The sequence below is a fragment of the Plectropomus leopardus genome, chromosome 20 (assembly GCF_008729295.1).
Source record: "Plectropomus leopardus isolate mb chromosome 20, YSFRI_Pleo_2.0, whole genome shotgun sequence".
NCBI classification, from domain to species: Eukaryota; Metazoa; Chordata; class Actinopteri; order Perciformes; family Serranidae; genus Plectropomus; species Plectropomus leopardus.
The window spans coordinates 23,110,505-23,123,357 of NC_056482.1; positions in this window are offsets into that span (position 1 = coordinate 23,110,505).

Genomic DNA, 12,853 nt, shown 5'->3' on the forward strand with positions numbered 1-12,853 from the left:
ACAATATTATTTATTGGTGAATGCTGTTAAATTTTTGAATTTTAATTATCATTTGCTTGCTTAGGGAATCCCTACCTTTTGACATCACAACAACAAAATGATTTTATTGACAGTATTTCCTCAGAGTTTGTATATATGCTCACATTATTTTTTTAATTGCTCTTAAAGCCTGTTTATTTTCAGGTAGTTTATCTGTTTGTAAAGTACAACTCATGTCAAGTTTTGCTATTTAAACAAAATTGTCTTGCAAACATACAGCCCGATGATGAAGACTGCGTTCTGTGGTGAGAAACGGTTTCTGTATTAATCCAAACAGCAGCAGTTTCACCACACGTACAAACACACACAAACCCTCATCGAGCCTTGCACAGGGCTGTGTGGGTGGTGTGTGTGTGGGTGGCAGCGCAAAGTGTGAACTCAATAGTGTGTCCTTGTGTGTGCGTCTCTGTGCAGATTGGTGTGTGTGTGTAGTTTAACACCCTGCGATGGTCTTTGTGTGCTAGACTACCTGCGCTTATTTTTGTGCGCTAGTCTGAGCTGGAGAGTCTTTAAAGGACTCTTGTGTTGCTCCTCCAGCAAACAAGCAAAGTTATTATATAATGGCTGCAGAGCAGATTGGTCCTGCTTTATTGATGTGTGAGTGCTGGAGGAGTGGGCTGCAGGAGAGGCAGAGGAGGGCTTCATAACCTCATTTAATAAGAGGCCAGCACGCCGTCAGGGCCGTCCAGTAAGTGGCGAGTTTACAAACGGGCTGTGGCAGCCCCGCAGAGGCTGGGAGGGAAATCATTAGGTGCTCTGTTCAACACCATTATTTTTTCACTTATATTCAGTGGTTTGAATGTGGCACGGCCGCATCTCCTCCCGTCTGGCATTTCGGAGGCAGTGTGTTTTATGGCTGCAGGATGTCTCAACTTTTGCTTATTCACTTCAGTGAGTAAAAAGGCCTTTGAAAGTGGATCAGCCCAGGCTGAGCTCCAGAGGGACACTGTGTATCAAAATCCTGGCTCCAAACACACCAACCAGCCCCAGTTTCATTAAAATGTACACTAATTATGTGTTCTACACCGGCTGTTATATAAAAGATACAAAAAATGTTTGTCTCCTTTGAAACTGTAATATTGTTGTGTTGCCTTGAGGGATGTTTTCTTCCTCTGCTTCCACTCTTTTCTTTTTTTATTTGTTGATTTATATAGTTGGCATGGTGATGATAGCAATCTCAGGTTATGACTGTTTTTAATGATATTTTTTCATGTTTTGTCACTTTCCTCTTTCACGAAAGGTATTAGAGATTTTCTGTGGACCTTTATTTGGTCAAACTACTTAAGAATCTACTGTCCTGTTGGGCTTCATTTTGTTTTTTATATACCTTTTTTTGAACAATGGATTAGAAGATCACGTGAAATTATCAGAATTGAACTAATAATGGAAATAAGGTGTACAGACATGTTGACATGAGTTTGCATTTATGTGGACTATTAAGAAATACAAGCATTTGCCAGAGCCCTGCTGCACCCTCATTACTTATTTAGCGTCTTGATTGCTGTACAGTTTCTGTCACACAGAACTCATTCTGAGGTGCTCAAAGTTAAAATTAAGGCAAGACATTATTAAGCCAGCTACCCATAAATTATTTTTTAATGGTCCACTCAAGGGCATAGGTTTTGTTTCAATATTAAGGGGACACATATGAAACAGAGAAGCCCAATCTCACACCCTGACTCGTCAAATACTGCTGCCCAACCTAACCATGGACTTTTGTTGCCTAAACTTAAGGAAGTAAACCTAAAAATGAAGTGTGTTTCATATGTTGTAAGTTCATTTTGAAAAAGACTATGCGTTTAACGAGAAGAAACTGTACATATCCTGTGAAAACGGAAATGTATTTTTAAAAGATGCTATGCATGTAACAAGCGTAAATTGACGCGATGTCCCTGAATATCCAAAACTGATGCAGGAGGGTAGGTAGCGGGTCAAATTTTGACGTGTATCCACTGACAAAGCAGCAGTATATAAAGATTTGGGATGGGAATGTGTTTGGGGTTCCTCTGCCAGGAAGTTTTAAGCATCAAACACATCATTTCCTATATCCTGGTGATTTTTTTTCTCCACAACTTTGTGCATTTTTTTCATATTTTTTTTTGACAGGGACAAATGCACAAAATCTAAATTATGAGGAGGACATGTCAGTTGCCCCCCCAAAAATCTATACCTCTGCTTAAAGGGATACTTCTCCAATTTTTAACCAACTTTGTGTCAAAACAATGTGTGTATATAACTGTAGTTGTTGTTTCAAACGAATGGGGATGCATTATGTCACTCAGCAGCTGGAGCGTTTATTGGTCTGGTGTGGCACAGTGCATTCTGGTTTTTGTAGGTTTTCTACCTCTTTAGCGAAAGCGTACTTTTTCCTCTGTTTTCTCTGGTCATGTAGCACCAATTTTCAAAAGTATTTACTTCTGTCTACTTCATAGACGGCCTAGTTTCATGTGAGAAACCTCTTTATTGGTGAACTACTTCTTTAAATTACATTTTTCTTGTCTTAAGTTAAGACGAACAGCAAAAACCCCACACCAAATCATATCCGAGACAAGCTCATTATGGAAGCACACAGCCAGCAGCTGATGAATGTTGATTTCTTCAGCCTTGTGATTAATTTATCAGCTCACTGCAACACAGAGAGACACCACAGTGTTGTGTGATTTATAATTCAGAACGCTTTTCGATCATTTTATGCTGGCCTCGTTTCCAAAAACACCTTTTTTAAATTGCAAGAATTGTTTATATCAGGAATAAACACAACGCAAATGCCCCTGGGGCAGAATATCCAAATAATTGACTATTAATAATCAGAATGATAAACGGCTGTTTGAGTAGAGTTCATGCAATGAGTCTCTCTGACTAAATGTCGTTTTATGTTTTCATTTTTGGGCGCATGTTCATTTTGTTAAAGTCATTTATTTCGACATTTCCTGCTGTGATGAGTAAACTCACTGTCGGCTTGTCAGGGAATATTTCCTCTGTGTACAGATCCTCTTTGTGCACGTTCGCGTGCGTGTGTGTTGTAAAAAAAAAAAAAAAATCTTGTTTCCAAGGTAACCAGGAGGTTGATTCTGCTCATGTATTATCTTGCTGCAGGGATGCTCCCAACAGTTACTGAATAAGCGTGGGGTCACAGACCCACAACGACATCCACAACAGTGATTTTACTGCATGTCCACTGTACACACATGCACACACACACATGATTATGGAGAGAAGTCAGGCTTGTGTTGAAGTGTGACAACTGGAACAACGGACGACCCTGACATGATTAATGTGCTGTCCAGGAGGGCACTTTACACATAGGCATGCAATAAATCAGACTTTCCTTGTAGTTTGCAGGAGAATAAGTCACATCAGAGCCCGTGTGCATGGCTCAACTCTGACCTGAAACACACTAGATTGCTCGTGCAATCAGGCTACATTTGGGGAAAAATCTCACAACCGCTTCATCACAAATCGGCCGCATTAACCCCTTGAAAAATGGATTGGCATCAGTTTTCTCGTGCTGTATTGAGATGATTTTCAAATGCTAATGCTTTAATTGGTTTGATTTCTTTGAGGAAAAAGGCAGTGATCAACTTTACAATGTCCCGCACATTGCCAGAAATTAGTGAAAGGTGAGTAGCAAATGTTCTGACAATTTGTTTTAAAAAAGAGAACTTTTTTTTTCTATGTTTTTAAAAAGATTTTTGCGGGTCTTTTTCTTGTTTATTTGTGTTTCACACTTGTCTTTTTTACTTCAGGTAATTTTTTTAGGAATGCCTGATACTGGATTTTTTGCTGATATCCAATATGCCGATATACTTGATAATTCATTTGCCCAATAACTGTTACCGATATCAATATGTTGACATTTTTACCCAACTTATTTTAGTTATCATGTCTCTTCTATAGTACAATTAACATCATATTATACATACGCTTCATGTGATGACCCACCAGCAGATCAAAACAAACAATATAGCCTAAAATGCTTTTTAATGTAAGTAATATTCATTCATTGTGCAAAAAAAATCATTTTGTCATTTATATACTGTGTGTGTATATATATATATATATATATCTGTTTGTGATATCGGCATGATTCCGATTCATTGTGCCGATATTATGTGCATCCTTACATTTTTTGTTTTTTTTTTCTTCCTAATTTTTGGGCCATGTGTTGGTTAATTGTTTATTAATTTCTACCCATGTTGAGATAATTTGCTCAGGTTTTGAAGGGTTAACCAAGCGCACATATTAATTTTGCAGACTATCCACGCCCTGCAGGTATGCTACTTGAACATGTGCGCTACCCCCGCTGATCTTCCCTTTCATGTCATATTAAGACGAGCATGGTGGTCGAGTGGGTTTTAAACACGCTCGTTACATTTATTTTTCATATGATCAGCTTATGCTCCCGCATTACCATCATCTTCAGCAGCAGCAGCACGCCAACGCGCAAAACCCCAGAGTGGGGAGCCGATACGCCGGGAGCGCGCAGTAACACCGCGGCGCGCATGCACAACTGTCAGCACCAAGGACAGCAGCCGCTCAGCCCGGAGCGACCAGCCAGCGACGCATCGGGGGTGATCAGTCCGCACAAAGTGCACGGAGCAGCGGCTGCAAGGGAGCGACACACACCGCGGAGAGGAAGCCGCCTGGAAGCTTGGACAATGGTTTAACTCTTTCTTCCAAAGCGCGGGGGGAGGTTTGAGCAATTCTGCAGAGGAGAGCACAAAAAAGTGGACAATGCGGTTTCTATGTCCCTGGTTGACAGCCTGCCCCTAATATGCACATTCCTCCGCATTGCACATAAAATCGACCCTTTTTTCAGTCTCCTCCATTCTTTTTTTGGCCTCCCTCCCTTCCTCGCTCACACCGCCCACCTGGATCGTGTCGTGCATTTATCTAGCTGAGCCGTGCTGCTGTCCAGAAGCTGGTCGAGCCGACCCGCCACCGGGGAGAAAAGCGACCGGGCTGTACTGTGCTGTTTGGTGGTCCACACGATGCGTCTGTTTCTGCTGGCGGTGCTCTTCTCGTGCTCCTGCGCGCGGGCCGGCTGTGAGCCGAAAATCGTCAACATCGGGGCCGTCCTGAGCCAGAAGAGATACGAGCAGGTCTTCAAAGATGCCGTGACCCAGGCCAACCAGGTCTACGGCAGGGATAAATTCAAGCTGACCGCCATCTCCGTAACGCACAAGCCCAACGCGATCCAGATGGCTCTGTCCGTGTGCGAGGACCTCATCTCCAGTCAGGTAGTTTGCTGCCACCTCTGCATGGGCGCTAAACCAAACGTCTCAATAATGTGTGTATCATAACTCATGCTGTATGTGATCCATGCACACCTCCACCTAACTGTCAAACTGCTTTGCTGTTGGATGCATCAGTGTTTTGGACCCCCTTGTAATAGAAAGTTGGCTCTTTTAGGCACATGTGTCATAGTCCGATGTGTTATCTCACTCAAGTTAGACCAGAGTGCTTGTTTTGACTAGATCAACATCAGTCTTGAACTCTGAATCCACTTCTCCAAAGCCTCACATTAGCACACTAAGCATTAACACTGAAATTCATCCGCCCATACATTACAGGCCTGACATTTGTTCAATTTGGCACCCACTCCACGCTCATACACCACAATTTAGTCCACTTTGTATGGTCGTAATACAGAGAACTCCCCACAGACCCATCTGTTTAGCAGACATCCAGAAATAGGCTTTGGTTTGGGGCATATCTCGGATGAGAGGGCAACTGTACGTTCCAGGACACACAGCTGCAGATCTACTGAACTGCAAAGGAACCAGTGAGGAGTGAAAATGTGCAGTACGTCATTTAGAACAAACAACTTGGCTCTGGCTGTGTGTGTGTTTATGTGTGTGTGTGTGTGTATGTGCCATGGTAACATTTTGGCAAGAGGGACTGACGGCTGCTGGACAGTTTCTGCAATGTATATTCAGGGGTAGATCAGTCACTCGGCTGCAGTCGGTGTGATATGATGCAGTGGTGATATGAACAACTGAGTCCTATTTTAACCCCTTTAAACCTTGATTGACATCACTTTTCTTGTGCTGCTACGAAAACATAGGAAAAGACACTTGGAAACCCCAAAATCGCACTTAATTTGGATATTTAGATTTTTTCTTTAAGAACTAGGAAAAATATCCAGAAAAACAGCTTTTCTAATTTTCATATTATATATTTAAAATTATTTGACAGAATTATTATATTTTTAAGCACTTTTTTTCAGGTCATTTTATTTTTATTCATTTATTTTTTGCATATTTGTTTTTTGTGCTAATTTTCAATAAACATTCTTATGCTTTTTACTGATTTTCAAATTTCCTTTTAAGTTGCTCATTGCCTTCTTCCTATGTTTTTGAAAGACATCAAGCCAATTTTCCCAGGTTTCAAAGGGTAAAAATGTACATACAACAAAGAACAAATATGCTCATGTGCTGCAGAAACAAAACATATTTCATAATGCATGATGAGTTTGAAGCAAAATGCACCGACCGTCCTCTCTTGTGATGCTCAACATGGCTTTTAAAAAGCGCCAATGGTATGTCACAGCATGTTGGCGGTGTGAACTCCCTCTCACTCTCACTCCTTTTTCTCCCACTCACATAATGAGGCTTCATGCGAACAAAAAAAAAAAAAAAAACCAACACACCCACAGCTATAGTGCTGCTTTCGTGTCCTTGGGTCTCTGCTTAGTGTAATGACTCTAATTGATACAGGCTTGTAGAATAACACTGTCGCACCCAGTCTCCTGTCACATGCTCATCCAAAGCGTGCAATCCACCCATTAATCTGTACAGATTACACCAACAATTGTTCACTTCTCCACACACCTCTCCTGTAAATTAGACAGAAATCACATCTGATTTCCAGAGAAGGTCCAGATTTAAACGGGCGAGACTGGCTTGTAGGCAACAACAGTTACTGCGAGGGGGAAGTCTGTGGCAGATGGAGGAGTAGATGCCTGGGAGCGGTGCTTGGAAGATAGACCTCATTTTTGACCCAACCATACGGGCTGCTCATATCCAGTAATCCATGCATGCACAGCCATGCCAACTTTACTTCCTCACTTCCTTCACATCTCTGAGGCATCTTTTCAAGGCTGAGCTCACAGAAGTTGTTTTTTACTACTAGAGTATTGGCCAACTTTAGTTTGCTTAACCTTCTGAAACCTGCTGTGACATATCTTTTCTTGCGCTGCTTTAAGACGGCTTTCAAAAGCATTTAAACCTCTGGAACCTGAAAAATGGTTTGATTTCTTTTAAAAACATGGGGGGTGGTAACTTTGCAAGAAAGGTCCCACAAATTGCAAAAAAAATAGCAAAATAAAGACAAGAAAATGTCAGGAAATGTATTAGATATTATCAAAAAGCTAGGGGAAAAATAAATCTTTATGTACTTAAAATTATGTTACAGAAAAAAAAGATTTTTTTTATTTTTACCATTTCTTAAGGTAATGTTATCACCTGTTTTTTTTGTTTTTTTTTTTGTTTTGTTTTTTTTTGCTAACTTTTAAGTAATTATAACTTTTGAATAATTTCTTGCTCATTTTTTGGTCCATGTCCTGTAAAGTTGCTCAGTGCCTTCTCTCCCGGTTTTTGAAAGAAACCCAGCTAATATTCTCAGGTTTCAAAGGGTTAAACAGTGAAAATTGCTGCTCTGTAATCTCTACATTTAAGGAAAAGTGTCCTTGTATTTTCAGGATACTGTATTTATTCTCTGTTAAAGGAAGACTTAATTTTTGACATTTTTGTTTTTACCTGTTTCTCAAGGTCATTTTTTAAATTATTTTTAGGCAATTTTCTTGTAACCTTTTACTAATTTCTTGCCTTTTTGGGGGGGGGGCAACAGCCACAAATGAATATTAGTCTGCCAGCCCACGCAGTGAGAACATTTTGAAACAAAGGGAAAGATTTCTTTTCTCTTCTTTCTCTTCGTCACAGATGAGTTTGTCCTTGACTACAATTTATGTAGATATTCAAAATGTTATTTTTAACCTGTTATACAACATTTTAGAGCAGCAGCTCTTAAAGACGAAAATCTTGTGTTTAAAGTGTGCTCAAATTTAATTCAATTTGAGATAGAAAAACAGATGTTTTACTGCCAAGGCTGGATTACCGATCAGGCAGAGTGGACAGATGCTCAGGAGCCCCAGATGCCCTACTTACTGTGTGGGAATCAGTTTATGATCATTTGATTGATAATAAATAATTAAGTGACTCCTGCATTTGGACCTAATGAGGCTTCACCTTACAAATACCATCTCTTACACAGTCCATATTCTTATATAGATTATTTACATTTATTCCACTTAAAAGCCAAGCTAAAATGGGACCGCAGGGGGCTCCAAAGAGGGTCACATCTCACTTAGTGCCCTGCTGTTAACACAACCCTTCTTAACATTAACTGATAAAATCTTGATTGTTCAAACATGTTTTTTTTCTTCAACTATGCTGAAATGAAGTATTTTACAGTGTAAATATCTATCATACAGTTTTTTATGTTAACAAACCTTACAGAGACTTGTGTGCATTGTGTCCTGTTGACATTACAGCCTGAAACATACAAAACTGGTTCATATATTTTCTCTTTTTGTAGTACAGATTTCTGGGTGTTAGAACTCGTTTCTGGGATTCTTCATCCACCTGTAATTTATTTTGCAGCATGTGCAAGATACACTAGCTAATGTGAGCTTAGAAATGGAGACTGTAAACATCACCAGTCAGTCACGTTTCGTCTCATGTAGCTATGTGATCAGTCACTGTTTTAGCCGATGCCCAGGTGCTTGCTTGCGCCTACGGACTGCGAGTGTGTGCAGCAGGATGCTGTCTGCAGCCAATGGTGTCATTAATAACAAAGATTTTCTTAAAGTTGCATACAGAGCCTTCAAGGCCGGAGATACACTTGCTGTTAACTACACGTATGTATGATAGCCACCACGCATCCTCTGCGTCGGTTTGCTATGTTGGCTGTGCACGTCCTCAAAAATGAACACAATGCAAACGTGAGATGCAGTATGCAGTATACAAACAGCAGGGGCAGTGTAGAACCAAAGCAGACACGCAAAAGTACTGATGGTGCTTTTCATCATCTATCTCTCGCATTGGCAGCATGAGAAATATGTACTCCTCACTGTCCCAACGTACCACCGATGTGTCGCCTTTTCTGCCTTAAAATCAGCATTAACATTATAGTAACCTCCTCAAATCGTGCCCTGTCTCGTGCGCCCTCTAGAGGTAGCTTCCAGTAACAGGTGTCGTTTAGCCAAATCTGTATACAAAAACGCAAGGTTAAACAGCAAGTCTGTCTCCGGCCTAAGTCTTTGTCAGCGCACGAGTAGCAGTGTTTGGTCTTGATGCCAGAGCCAAAATGACAGAGCTTTCTTCTTCTCTGCCTCTGCAGGTCTACGCCATCCTGGTGAGTCACCCTCCCCAGTCCAACGACCACCTCACTCCGACGCCTGTCTCATACACTGCAGGCTTCTACCGCATCCCCGTGGTGGGGCTCACCACCCGCATGTCCATCTACTCCGACAAGGTGAGTGATGGATGAGAGCGATGGAAAGAGCGATGGAGGGAGAGGAAAACAGGAGGCGAGTGAGCAGAGAGCGAGGAGCTCCCCTGGGGCGGCTTCAAAAGCTTCTTAGATTAAACGTCCCATCACTGTCCATTAGAGGAGCTGTGATTAAATGGGTTTCCACCTGAAAACTGAAAGGACATCATTAATAATGCCTCTGACCTGAGTTATGTTTTTATGAAGCACAAGCCTCTAAAATGAAACTTTAAAGCAATCAAACAAATAAAATTCCTAAGACTTTAATAACTCAATTTAAAGTCTATTTGAGTGACATCTCGCCTAATCCTGCAATTTAAAGGGCTCTTTAAAATCATCCAGGGATTTAAAGGAGCAGAAGGGGTCTGTCTGTGCATATATGAAAGCATTTTTTTTTTTTTTACAAGTTGTTTGTCCATTGGTGATTGGATTTGGCATTTGTTTACTGTCTTAAATCTGTTTCATTAACACATGGTGTCTCTCTTTTTAGAGCAAATTCAGCTGCAGGTGTTTTAACTTTCAACATATTCAGTCATGTCAGTGTTTCTAGTGTGTGATAAAAAGAGTAGATCACATGGTGAAAAATACATGGACACCTGAACACTCCTAACCATGTGGTTCCCACAATCATCGAAAACCTGGAAAAGTCATAGAATTTCACAAACTCCTTTTCCAGGCCTGGTAAAGCCATGGAATTTGTTAAATCCTTGGAATTTTTGGAAAAGGCATGGAATTTTGTTTTGTGCTATGAAATTAAGTGTTGGAATAATCTTTAGTGTATAAATACCATGTTAATTAACATAACAGAGAATTTATTAATTAATTTTCTCCCAACAGTCTGTCTCTCTCTTCATGTTTTCCAGCTATCTGGAATTATGTTTTAATAGAATTTGAATCTGAAGTGTTTGAATAAGAGAAAAATAATGTTGTGACTGTGATTTAACATGTAGGGTCATAAATCCTAAAGTTGGGATATCTATGCCATGCCCCACTGCTGCTTTTTACCCCGTGAAACCTGAGCAAATCAGCTCCTTTTCTTTTTCACCAAAAAAATATGGGGACAAGGCAATGAGTAATTTAGGAAATGGCCCAAAAATTAGCAAGAAATTAGTCAAATTGCCTGAAAATGAGCAAAGAAAAAAAAGAGAAAAGAAAATTACCTTAAGAACATTCTAAATATAAAACAATAAATAAATATATTTCTTTTCTCTAGCATAATTTGAAATATATAATTATAAGATTTATGGACTTTTTTAATTTTTTGATAAAATGTAATAATCTCACTGGAGCTAATTTTCGAGTCAATTTCTTGTCACCTTTGACTTATTTTTTGCAATTTGCATGAAATTTCTTGGCAAATTGCTCATTGCTTTAAAAAAAAGAAAACAAACCAGTTTTCTCAGGTCCCACAGGTTTAAATTTTTGTGAAAGGCATCAACAAAACTGATTCTCCAAAGGGTTAACTGCGTTTTTGAGACGGTGCATTGCTCTTGTTATACATTATGAATATTTTTGGAAATTTTATTATGAGTTCATGAAAAAGTCATGGAAAAGTTTTGAAATTTTCTCCATGAAGATGTTTGGGAATCCTGTGAAGATGTCGTTTGAAAGCTATGAAAAAAAATTTCATGTAACTTTATGGCTACAAGAGAGAAAGACAGACAGACACTTTTATTTGTCCTTGTGGTGAAATTGGTTTGCAGCATAATTACATTTCATCACATCACAAAGTCACCTTAGACACACTCACACGATATCATGACGGTCACTGATAGACTCACAAAAATCATCCATAGACTTAATACACCTGTTTGAAACCTTAAAGGTTTGTGGAACAAATAAAAACTCACCCACAATGTCTTTTTCATCAGTTTGTCTCTGCAGATGCATGCCATACCTAAAGTAATCCCGAATAGTTTACTGGCCATTGTTACAGTTTTTCTGATCCTTTTTCAGTGGCTCATTGGCATCGCCAAACCAGCACATGATGCAGAATGATAAAACACTTTCTATTAAAGCACAGTAAATATTTTGAGCTCTTTGTTGTGGACACTAAAATAAAGCTTTTTTTTTAGAGAGGACATTCTTTGTGCTCATGAGATCAGTCCACAGGTCCCATTTAAACTATGGTCCACCTCAGTGCCAAGGCATTTGGCACTGGTCTTTAAATTAAATGACAAAATGCTTGTAGATCAAAAGATTGAAGTTTTTTCTGCTCTGATGCCCCTCTTGGCTGGGCAGTATCATTTGTCAGCATTACAAAATCCCTTACCCTCCACTTTTGGAAGAATAAGTCTATTTAATGATGTTATAGTGCTATGGTTAAGGTTTGGCTTGACTACTTGTTTAGGGGGGTTGTGTCATTACAGTTACAGTAATAACCACTTTTTTAGGAAACGCTAATAGTCATAGTTTGAAGAAACCAACTGATCCTGTAACATCAACTACACATGATCTTTTCCTAACAATAACCAAATTTCTTTTGTATCTGAACACAACCCCACGTTGCAATGAGCAACATAACACAAAATGACAAAAGTTAGCCCCAAAATATTTTATAAACTATATGAAAATTGCCTAAAAGTTAGGGGTAAAAAAACAACAAAGGAAAAAAGCAAACAAACAACCAGGGAAATCACCCAAAATAAAGTGCTTTAATAATAGTAATTCTATAAAACTATTTTATAGAATTACTATGATAATTATATGTATAGTTTTTGGGCTATTTCCCCCCAACTTTTTAAAAAACAATTTTCCAAATCAACTAATTCATTTCAATTTGCAGAGCAGTTCTTGTTGCTCACTGCCTTTTTTTCCCCTTGTTTTCAAACTGGTCCACAGGGGGGCCGGTGTGGCTGCAGGTTTTTGTGCCAACCAACCAAGAGCACACAGTTTGACCAATCAACTGTCTGAAGACGGAGATCAGTTGATTAAATGAGTCAAGTCTGGTGTGCTGCTACTTGGTTGGAAACAAAACCTGCAGCCACACCGGCCCCCCTGTGGACCGGTTTGACATGCCTCCGGCTCCCAGGCCCTCCTCCCTCCCCAACTGCGAGAGTGTGTGAGCATGAGCGCGTGAGTGGTTTTTTTAAAACCTCAAAAGGTCTTCTATGTATGTAACTGTTTTCCTTTCTGTTGTGTGGCCACATCTCTTTCTCACCATTGTGTAAACATTGGCTAACATTCCTAGAGACATCAACAGCGTCTAATGTGGTCTAATCTGACAAAAGTTTGTACGTTTATTTGCTCATCTTCACGTTGC